The sequence below is a fragment of the Corvus kubaryi genome, unplaced genomic scaffold (assembly GCF_017639235.1).
Source record: "Corvus kubaryi isolate FWS band 111438036 unplaced genomic scaffold, C.kubaryi_AGA036_p1.0 66, whole genome shotgun sequence".
Lineage (NCBI taxonomy): Eukaryota > Metazoa > Chordata > Aves > Passeriformes > Corvidae > Corvus > Corvus kubaryi.
In genome coordinates this window covers 14,685,518-14,695,474 of record NW_024582054.1, presented here as the reverse complement: position 1 = coordinate 14,695,474, position 9,957 = coordinate 14,685,518, and the positions used below count along the sequence as shown (strand labels likewise).

Below are 9,957 nucleotides of genomic sequence, written 5' to 3'. Positions count from 1 at the left end.
CCCCCCCCCCCCCCCATGATCAGAGGACCATTTCAGAACAACAGGAGCCAACATCTGGAACCTAGAACAGTTTCTATTAGAACTGCTAGAGAAATTTATATTAAAATAAGGTACATTTCTTTCAATAGAAGAATGAACAAATATTGGAAATACTTAAAAGGATGCTTTTTGTTTTGCATATCTTCAGGATCTCTCCAGTGCCTTAACAAAAGAGTCATTTTAACTCATTGTCATTGGGCTCAAAGTGTAATTTTGTGGTCCGAAACATAAAGGAGGGCATCCACATGGTCTTTACTCTCTTAAGTATGATTCTGTGAACATGGTGCTGAAGTTTCCTGTTGGCTAAGCATCCTCTTTGTCCTTGCATCTTATGAGGTTATAGGCACCCTTGCTGTGTTTCACTGTGCCAATATTCAAAAAGAACAAACTGCATGACCAGGTGATATATTGTGTGTAGTTATACACACACTCTGTATATGTATATAACTTGCAAAACCCCATCATTCTTCCATCTTGTGCTCCCAAGCCATGAGTGTGTTTCTAGCCATGAGAAAAAGCCTTCTGTTAACAGCTTAGTCTGCATTTCCAACCTGCTGCCTTCAGTCAGCTTGCTAAGTCAGGCAGCCTGCTATATTCCAATCTTGTTTTCTGGCCCCTCCACCTACACCTAGAGCTCCTGACTGTTCTGGAGACTTTGGTCCGTACTGCTCTATTTCTCTCTTCTTCAACATAGAATTTAGGTAGATTATTTCTGGCCTTATCTACTGGTAGAAGTCAATGTGGGGAGCTGTGAAAAATGAAAAGGGTGCTAAGGAAGTCTCAGTAAGTCCAAGTAAGAAAATGCTCTGCTGTGTCCCCTTTCTTTGCACCTATGAGTCTGCCGATCCAGGGCAGGGGCAATATTGGAAATACTCAGAGGCCCTGGACAAAAATTGATAGGCAAAGATGGGAACAGGCACAGGAAGATATGATATAGAGGGGGCAGAAAGAACAGTATGAGGAGGCTGATAGGAGGTCTTTCTAATATTTTTTTTTTTATTAGAAGATTTCAGGAGAATAAGAAAAATTGTTTGCAGCCAAAGCTGCAGTTTTGAAAACCCAGAGGCTTAGGTATCTCATGAAAGAACTGCAACACCATCCTGTTTCTTTTTCATAATGGACATTTCATTATGTCCTCTCCTCCTGTTTTGTGCTTCCAGTGGAGTTGGGTTCACTGAGCTGAGGCAACAGCCGATGCTATTGTGAATACTCATGCTGCATCCCTGACAGTACCCCTGCATTCCCACAGTGGTTGTGGCCAGGGTCAGTGACCCTTGCAACAGCTGTGTGCCCTTTATCCTTGCCTTCATTCTCTGTAATGGCACTACCACTGATTTAATAGCATTAATGTTTAAGCCTTTCTCAGATCATTCTACTTCCATGGGCCCTCTTCTTTTATCTTAATTTGGCTGGAAGAAATGGCAGCTTTTCTTGCTGTTTGCTAACGAACCTGCCTAGAGCAACTTTGCAGTTGACAAGGAAAACGATGTGTCCGTGGCACAGAGCAAAGCCTGCCAGTGTCTCTGCAGACCAAGACTTTTTCTCAGATAGGTTTCGTATTCTCAAATCCCATGACTTATTTTGTGAGTCATATTTTTTTCTGTTCCACATGTGATTAAATCAGCACTCTGTAAAGCTTTGTCAGAGGAAAAGAAAAATGTCTGGCTTGTAGGATAGACACTATCGAGCTGGTCAGGATTCTTATGTGGGATACTGCAAATATTTACTGCAGAAAATCTTGACCTGGACTCTTCCACAGGCTCGTGCAGCTGTAGGACTGTAGCAGCTGTAGGACTGAGCCCTTGCCAAAGAAGCACTTACTAATTCACACGGAATAAAAAAGTTCCAACAGGAGAGACTGTTCCCAGAAGAAGAAGAAGAAATTACACCATTCAAGGTATTTAGCTATGCTGGGGAAGAGCCAAAGTCAAGTTTCAGGTCCAGAAAAGTAGACCAGGAACTCAAGCCCAAATGCTTTATATCCCATGTAGGTTGCCTTCTACATGCAGGCTTCTGTGCTGCCCAAAGCAAATTTAGGGAGCCTTCTTTAGCAAATGTTTCCTCAAGACAGTGAATTCCTGCAAAACACGTAGATTCAACAAACTGAGTATTTCCCAACAAAGCTGGTTATGCCAAAGACACAAGGAAAAGAACCCCACAGCCCATAAGCAGTTCTGTGGATGAGATGCTGATAAGTAGGTAGAGAGGGAGATGTTAGGGAGGTAATTAGTTGCCCAAGCATGGGCAGACTTGTGGCAACTGCTTAACCCATGTCTCTCTTTTGAGTTCCTGCAACTGTCTTTTGTGTTTGGGCTGCAGCATGTGGCAAATGAACAAATTTTGTTTGGAATCATAGGGAAGATTGGGAGGTTTAAATCATTCTCTATTGAATGCAGTGTATGCCTGCAAAATTCCACACTCCCTTTGCCTCTTTGCTTTCTCTGTACAGGAGGAATGGAGCTGTGTTTTGGTGTGTGGTGTTTTTATGTGCAGACATGAACTTTGGGATTTTAGCTTGCATGCAAACAAATCCTGCCATTAAATTTGCTCTACTTTTCCTGTTTTCAATGCTGTTGTTTTGGAGCTGTTGCTATGGCTGTTTGTTTCAGATTCATGGCTCCTTCTCCTTTCTGCCCACTTGGACCAGGGCTGCCAATTAGTGCTATCAAAAGACATCTGAGTAGATCTTTAATTCTTCACCTTACTCTTCCTAGAATTATTGTTGTGCTTGCTTGTAACTGGAAGGATGTGTTCTCTCCAGACCCTAGGTACTGCATCATGTAAGTGCAAGGTCACTTCTACAGCACTGGTTTTCATCCAGCTCCACTACTGTTTTGTAGAGCATTCTGTAATAACTGCTTGGCCTTTGGAGTGAGATAGTCCCAGTCTATTGCCAGTGGACATCTGGATCAGTCATGGCTGGCATTGACCAGCCCCCTTGACAGTAGTCTTGGCAAAGAAGCCAGGAGTTGAACAGACCATTAGATAATTAGAATCTACTTCAGTGAATTGCAATCAAGGAGCCTAAAGAAATGGATGCAGAGGGTCCTCTTGCACTCATAGAAGTAATAAGTCCAAAGGAGTAAAACTAGCTCTGAAAATGTTGTTTTCTCTGACACAACCCTCCATGTGTATTGCAAGCTTTGCTGAGTTTCCTGACCAACTACTATCTACTTCTGGTGGGACTTGCAAAGCAGAGGGTTTATAGGAGACAGGCCTGGATCTTTCTGTGGCTTGTTCACCATCCATATAAGAGTTAAATGTTTCAATTGCAGAGTTTTCTATTGCTAGTTGAGGAATCAGAGAGAGTATAGTTCTAAAGTTTAAGCTGAACTTTAAGATCTCTTTTCTCTGTTCTCCAGGTTGAGCACAAAAGAGTGGAGGGTCTTATAAGTCTGAAAATCTGACATTGAAGTTGTTGTTATTCTAAGGAAACAAAGGGGATGGGAATTGATCATAGCATCTATATTCAACCCTTTTAATTTTGCCAGTACTTTTAGTGAGAAATCGCAACCTTTTCCATTTCCCTTCTGCTCTCTTGCTCTCCTGTGAAAGTGAACCAGACTTATAGCTGGCCCTACACACTTAGAGAAGTTTGAAACTTAACACTGTAAAGTGAAGCTGGATTTTCTTTAAATATTTCCTTTTAGCAAAGACACTCCTAAATCAGAGGTGTTTGTGTTTATTGTTTGCAGCTCCTCTGATAAACTGTGATGAAATATAGTCCCTAGTCAGCAACAGCCTGTCTGAATGGCCTTTAATGAGGCTTTGGTGTGGAGTGTTTTAAGCCTTTGTCTTCAAAATCAGAGGCTTTGCCTGTGCTGTGTTAGCACCATTTCACAGGCCAGAATCTGTGTGAAGAAACTAAGCACCTTATTACTGCCTGGTAACATGTAGAAACCCTAATCCAGAGGGAGACCTGACTAAGAGGCCCAAAATTTATTTGGACTCAAACGTCAGGACACTTGTGTTAATTATGATGTCTAACAGTTTAGGCAGTAGTTTATAGTGCACTTTTCTCTCTGCATCAGTCCTGTGGTATATTTATTTCCTTTACTGATGGTTTTGACTGGTACAGAAACTGCTAATGGATTTCTGCAAGGAAGATTTCACACTCCAGATATAATGACCTCCCAAAATGAACTATCACTTTTGTTTTTACAGTGACCTATGACAGAGACATTATTTTTACTTTAATTTGGGGTCTATAACAAGGGAGTTAAACAGATTTCAGGACTGTAGTTCAAACAGGTACCTGAGTGATGGAAGTCCAGTGAGGAATTCCAACTGTTGGTGAATCCTTGGGGAAAGGTTACTTCTGGCATGACTTCCATTCAGCACTCAGAGGACTGCAGTGACAAGCCCTTGCCAGATTTCAAGATTCTAGTTTAGGGAAAATACAATACTAAATTTAGGAATGGTGTTTCTAAATCTGCCAAGCAAGACAGAGGAATTCATGGTGCTTGCCTGGGATCACAAAGAAAGTCAATATTGGAGGTGGAGTATTGTGACTGCAGGCCTTTGCTTAGGCTGTGTGTCTCCCGTATAGAACTGTATAATCTTGTCTCCCTGGGACACTGACTAGTAAATGCTTCAGAGTTGCCAGCAGACTGTTAGGGCGATCCTCCAACCAGGCAAAATCTGTGCCATCCAACCCTATGGAAGCTAACTGCAAGCTGAAAGATTCTATGATTGCATTGTTACCTATATTCTATTCCACTATAAAAGGGATTAAAATATTACTTTAATACACCTGATCCCCTGAAATACTACCAGGCATTTGAACATCATTCTTTCTGTACGTAGAATATTTTTCTCATGAATCTTGCTGATTTCCCCTCATTCTTGATTCTCTCTTCTGTTTGTCACATATCATTTCAAGAGCTAGCTCCATCTCTGACTGCAGCTATTCGTTATCAGCCCCTTTGCCTTTACCACTTCCATTTGTAATTTAAACACCCTAATTTAATAGGTTTGTCTCATTATTTTGATTAATCATATTAACTCATATTAATTAAGAGATGGATTTAGGTAATGACAGAGGTTAATGGAGTCAGTTTTCACTTTTCCCTGGGTTTTCAGGGAAGGGGGGACTCGGGTAGGAGGGGAAAATAGAAGGAGAGACTAGAAAGAGTGAAAAAGAGAAACTGTTGGGGGGGAAATCTCAGTTAGCAATCAGAAATTCCCTGCTAATTGAATGTCTGATTTTATTAATGATGAAATTTATAAAGGTCCTTAAGAAAAGAAAAGAATTTAGCCAGTTCAGCAGTTAAGTGTGAATATTAACTAACTCCAAGATAAAAGTTAAAATATCCATTTTCTTTTCTTTTCTCTAGTTCTTTAAATAAAAAGCTCTCTTTGACACTTCATCCCATTAGAGCTTTAGCTTCCTTTGGCATCCATTGCTAAATGTCTGGAGACTGCACAGAGAATGTAATGTCCTGTATGATTTAAGAAATGCTGACCCTGGAGGGCAGAAAGTTAATACATGGATCACCTGAGTGCTTATTTTCCTTTGTGCTTTCTCTCTGATGAGGCTTGGGTAAGTGGAAGAAGGTTTCCAGCTCTGCCCTATACTCTGTCTCTACTCTGTCATGCTTGTTTCCCTGAGGCTCTAGAAAACACAAACCACAAGCAGAGTGTCAGATCCAGACTGAACTTTGTGTCAGTGCTGTGGGCTACATTTCCATCTCCACAAAGGCATGGGGAATCCTTTGCTTATCCAAGACCTTCGTGGCAGGGTCTCATGGTTATTACTCCCCGGCCTGCCCAGACTGCTCCTAATTTGTCTCTTTCCTATTTGTACCAATGCTATATAGGCACAGAATCCCATTTCAGGAGGGGAACTCTATAGCCCTACTGCTGTTGTGCAAAACACAGCATGAGGGCAAGTCAGTGCATGAGGGCAGGTCTTCCATCCTGTGCTCCATGACACTTCAACTGAGCTGCTTCAATGAATGTTTGAACAGAAAGTACTTTTGGAGCTGAAGTCAGTTGGTAGTGAAGTGTGGGGTAGCCGTGCAAGACCCCAGAGCAGGCAGTTAGCCTTTTTCCTTACCGGAAAAGACATTTCCATGACTATAGTAACATTCCAATAGTAATATTTTTGGTAATATTACAATGGTAATGGTATACAAAATTTAGAGAGGTAACCATACAGGAAGAAAATCTGTTATGTAAACCCTAAATTAACAAACACAAGTAAACACTTTGTACAAATTGTCACAAATCTGACTCAAAAACAATTAGAAGAAAGGAGTTGTTTTGTGAACAAACTGTTACCAGAAATATTTTAACAAAGTTGACATCTTTGTATACACTCTTCCAGCAAATATTGCTGTTGAAATGCAGTACCCACAGGTGACTTGTGAAAGGCAGCCAGTAAAGTTTGTAAGACCATGTTCTAATTTGAAGTGTAGTGCATGATCAACCCAAAGATTATATGGCAATAAATTACAAAGCAAAACACCAGGAACATGGTGGCCATTTCCTGTACAGTGCTCGGGGAAATACCCTTTAAGTGAGGCCAATTGTAGTAATTTTATTTGTGCTAAATTGGTAGAATATATTGTCTGTGGAAGGATGCACAGTACCTCTTGAGTATCCAGATTGTGCATCTGTGGGACAGTCCCTTGATCTCAGCTACTTTAAACTAAAGTTTCCAACATAGACAGTCTCATGTGAGTTTTTAATTTCATCCAGCTGAAATGCTAATACCTAACCTGACTGCTACTCAGAAAAAAATTAATATGTATTCCAGAAGTTGGTTATTTTCTGGTGATCTCTCAGTAAAATTGCAGAAGTCTAAAGTGAAATTTTTCCATAATCAGTATTTCAGAGCGGATGAATGAAACACATTTCTGTTCAAAAGGGACTAGAGAAGTTGAAATCTGATAGACTAGAGACTTACTGACCTTTTTTGTGACTTTGATGAGAACAATCAAAAATCAATTTTGCTTTTATGTATGATGTTCCAAAAGGTAAAAATATACCACATCTCAAGATTGTTGCCAACTCAGGAATGTTGTCAGTCTGTTTCTATGAAGTTAGAAAACACTATAAAATTAACATTCTTTTTGTTGTTATTTTGTTTAATCTTTGCCTAATATAAGTCAACTAAGGAATGGTTTCTGTGCAAAATGGCAGGTGTCCTGAAAAGTGGAGAACCGCAAATTTGACAGATACAGTTGGTATTCCCAGTTTATTATCTTTTGTCTTGCATATAGAAATATAAGCCTGTAGGACTTGTATTTGAAAAGCACGAGCTTCAGAAGAGAGAGAATTCTGGGTATGTAACATTAAGGGACTTCAGAAATAGATGACTGGAAGCATCTGAATGCAGCCTGACATTATGAAATGACCCAGCAAAATTTCTCTAAATTGGGAATTAGAACAATATAACTGGCAGCATGTTTTTGTTCAGAGAGCTAAGGTCTTGTTCAAGCAGGGAAAGCCTTTCAGGCAGACTTTGTCTCTGCGGAATTTTCCTTCGTGGTTGCTGACCCATCACAGATGCCTCTCTACCTGGGAGTATTTCTAAAACTCCAGTCTCTGAAACTCTGCTTTCCCTTGAAGAATTCTTATTTTATTAAAGCATACAAAGCTTTTATCTCTTCAGAAAAGCTTGAAACAGTAGAATATTAATGGCTCAGAAAATGTAAAAGCCTGGCAGAAAAATCCAATACATGTATATGCATGTATAGATAGATAGATAGATAGACAGAACACATTCAATAGTACCTTGTAATGTTTTAAGACATTTAGAGGATTATTTTGGAACCCAGCTCACACCTGAAGTTTTTTATTTGGCAAAACAGTCAATGATCTCAGTGAAGGTTCAGATGGACAGAGGACATCAGGTACAACATTTTCATTGTGGTATTGGGAGGACTGAAATACTCCTTTTTTGACACTCCTAATGGATACTATTTGAATTAATAAGTGTCTAAAGGGCAAGTTTAAAAAAAAGCTTGACTTTAATGGTTAGGGTTTTTTTTCACACTCCATCATTATAGTTTGAGGTAGAGATTTTTTTTAATTATTGGTAGACATACAACCGGAGATTTGCATACTGAGGAAAAGTATTAAATAGGCAAAAGCAGATTGTAGTATTGGACTCTGACTACAAATAAAGATTGGAAAAAAATAAGAGCACAGAAAAATTGTGTAAATAGAATATTTTTCACCTAAATAAAACCCCGTGGTAGTTTAATACTGATTTTTCTTACGTTGAATTTACACTAATCCTGATTTTCTTGTGTTGAATTTACACCAGATGAAAGTCAGTGGAGTTGCTGCACAGTGTACAGTAGCACAAGGTTAGCACCAAGTGCTGTATCATAAAATATTACGTGTAAGTTTATACATGCTTCTTTGTGGGTGCACTGTATCTCTTTGTCTATGCATATTCAAGTGTATATATTTCAAAGCTGCTGTCTGCATAATTCACTTCCAAGCCCAGCATGCGTTCATTTTCATAACTTTTTGTTCTATTACAATATTAATGGGACTATCAATGGGAAAGGACAAGAGAAGCATTTTTAATGTTTATCTGACAGTTGCAAATTTCACTTGAGGTTGTTTACTGGGATCTGATTGTTGGCAAAGAGGAGTAGGAAAGGCAGCAAGATGAATGGGATCACAGGAAGAAGAGATGTATTTGTGGGTCCTCTTAGCACCATCTAAGAGTAATAAAAAGTCCTGTTTTACCCCTCCTTTACCCAGTCTTCAGTTTAAAACACAAAAAAATGAGGGATTGTTTTAATTAACTTCTATTTAATCCAGGTGGCCTGTTCAAAGTGAAACACAATGCATTTAAATATATGAAAAATAGGTGTATATGTATATTCTCATCCAGTATCTTTTCCCTAGTGGGGAAAATGCCTGCAAATAAGAGAGAGTTTGTGGACTTGTGGATGAATCTGCAATGTGGTGTCAAACTGTGTACCAAATTACTGTCAGAGCTTGTCTTTTTTGACCTTCAGTTCTTGGACTATCGCAAGCGAGGCTTATTTCTTTATGGGGAGAGCTAAACCTTTTCCCAATTTTCCTCTGCAGTTTTATGAACCTGGGCATTGCACGTCCAAATTTTCTGCTCTGCAAAAAACCTTACCTCAGGAAAAAAAAGCGCCCCCAAACCAACAAATAATCTTGGAATTCTGTTTGTATTTCTGTTTCTATTTTAAAGTATTTAAGTATGAGTTTTTCAACTAGAAATTCAGAGAGCCTAATTTTCAATGAAACAATGTTTAAGAACAGAATCAAAAATTTGTAGACTACAGGTAGCACAAAAATGGTAGTATGGTAGCCTAAGAGTATTGTGTTCCACTCTGGTCACCTCTGTCAGAGACTACTGCAGAAACAGAAGAATTTCAGAGCTAGGTGGCAGGCTGAGTTGTTTGGAAAAACAGGCTGTTTATCTGTAGTGGTGGTGTGAGGGGAAAGTTTAATTTTTCACACAAAATGAAATCCATTTTAACTAGTTATATAGATTTGAACTGCTAAATCCTCCTTCCTGGGAGTTACAGCTCATATGCTTCTCTTTCTGTCTTCTAATTAGGCTGGGCTTTTTTGGTGGACTGTGTCTCCTTTGATGCACCTTGACTGCTCCACTAAGAAGCTTTTGTGAGGACTTAGGCCACCACTACAGAGCACTGTGGCAGATCTTTTTTTCAAATAAAATATATGAAGTTTCTACAGGAAGCAGAAACTTTCCCCAAAATTGTAATTATGTCAAAGATAATTAATTTGGAGGAAAGCTTGCAAGAATTTTCATTTGTCAGTGTATAAAATAATAATTGTCATAGTACATAGTACACGAATTCTTACTATGTTTTATCAGTGGGGAAAAAATAAATTTGGAAAGGGGCAGACCTTTGTGGGGGAAATCAAACAGTTGTACAAAATGGGGTAATGGAT

At 39.3% G+C, this 9,957-nt stretch overlaps 1 long non-coding RNA gene across 1 annotated transcript in view; it reads left to right on the top strand.

The window, feature by feature from the left end:
• LOC121673656 overlaps positions 1 to 9,957 on the top strand; it is a 121,672-nt gene that overhangs the window by 43,606 nt on the left and 68,109 nt on the right. The window lies entirely within an intron of this gene.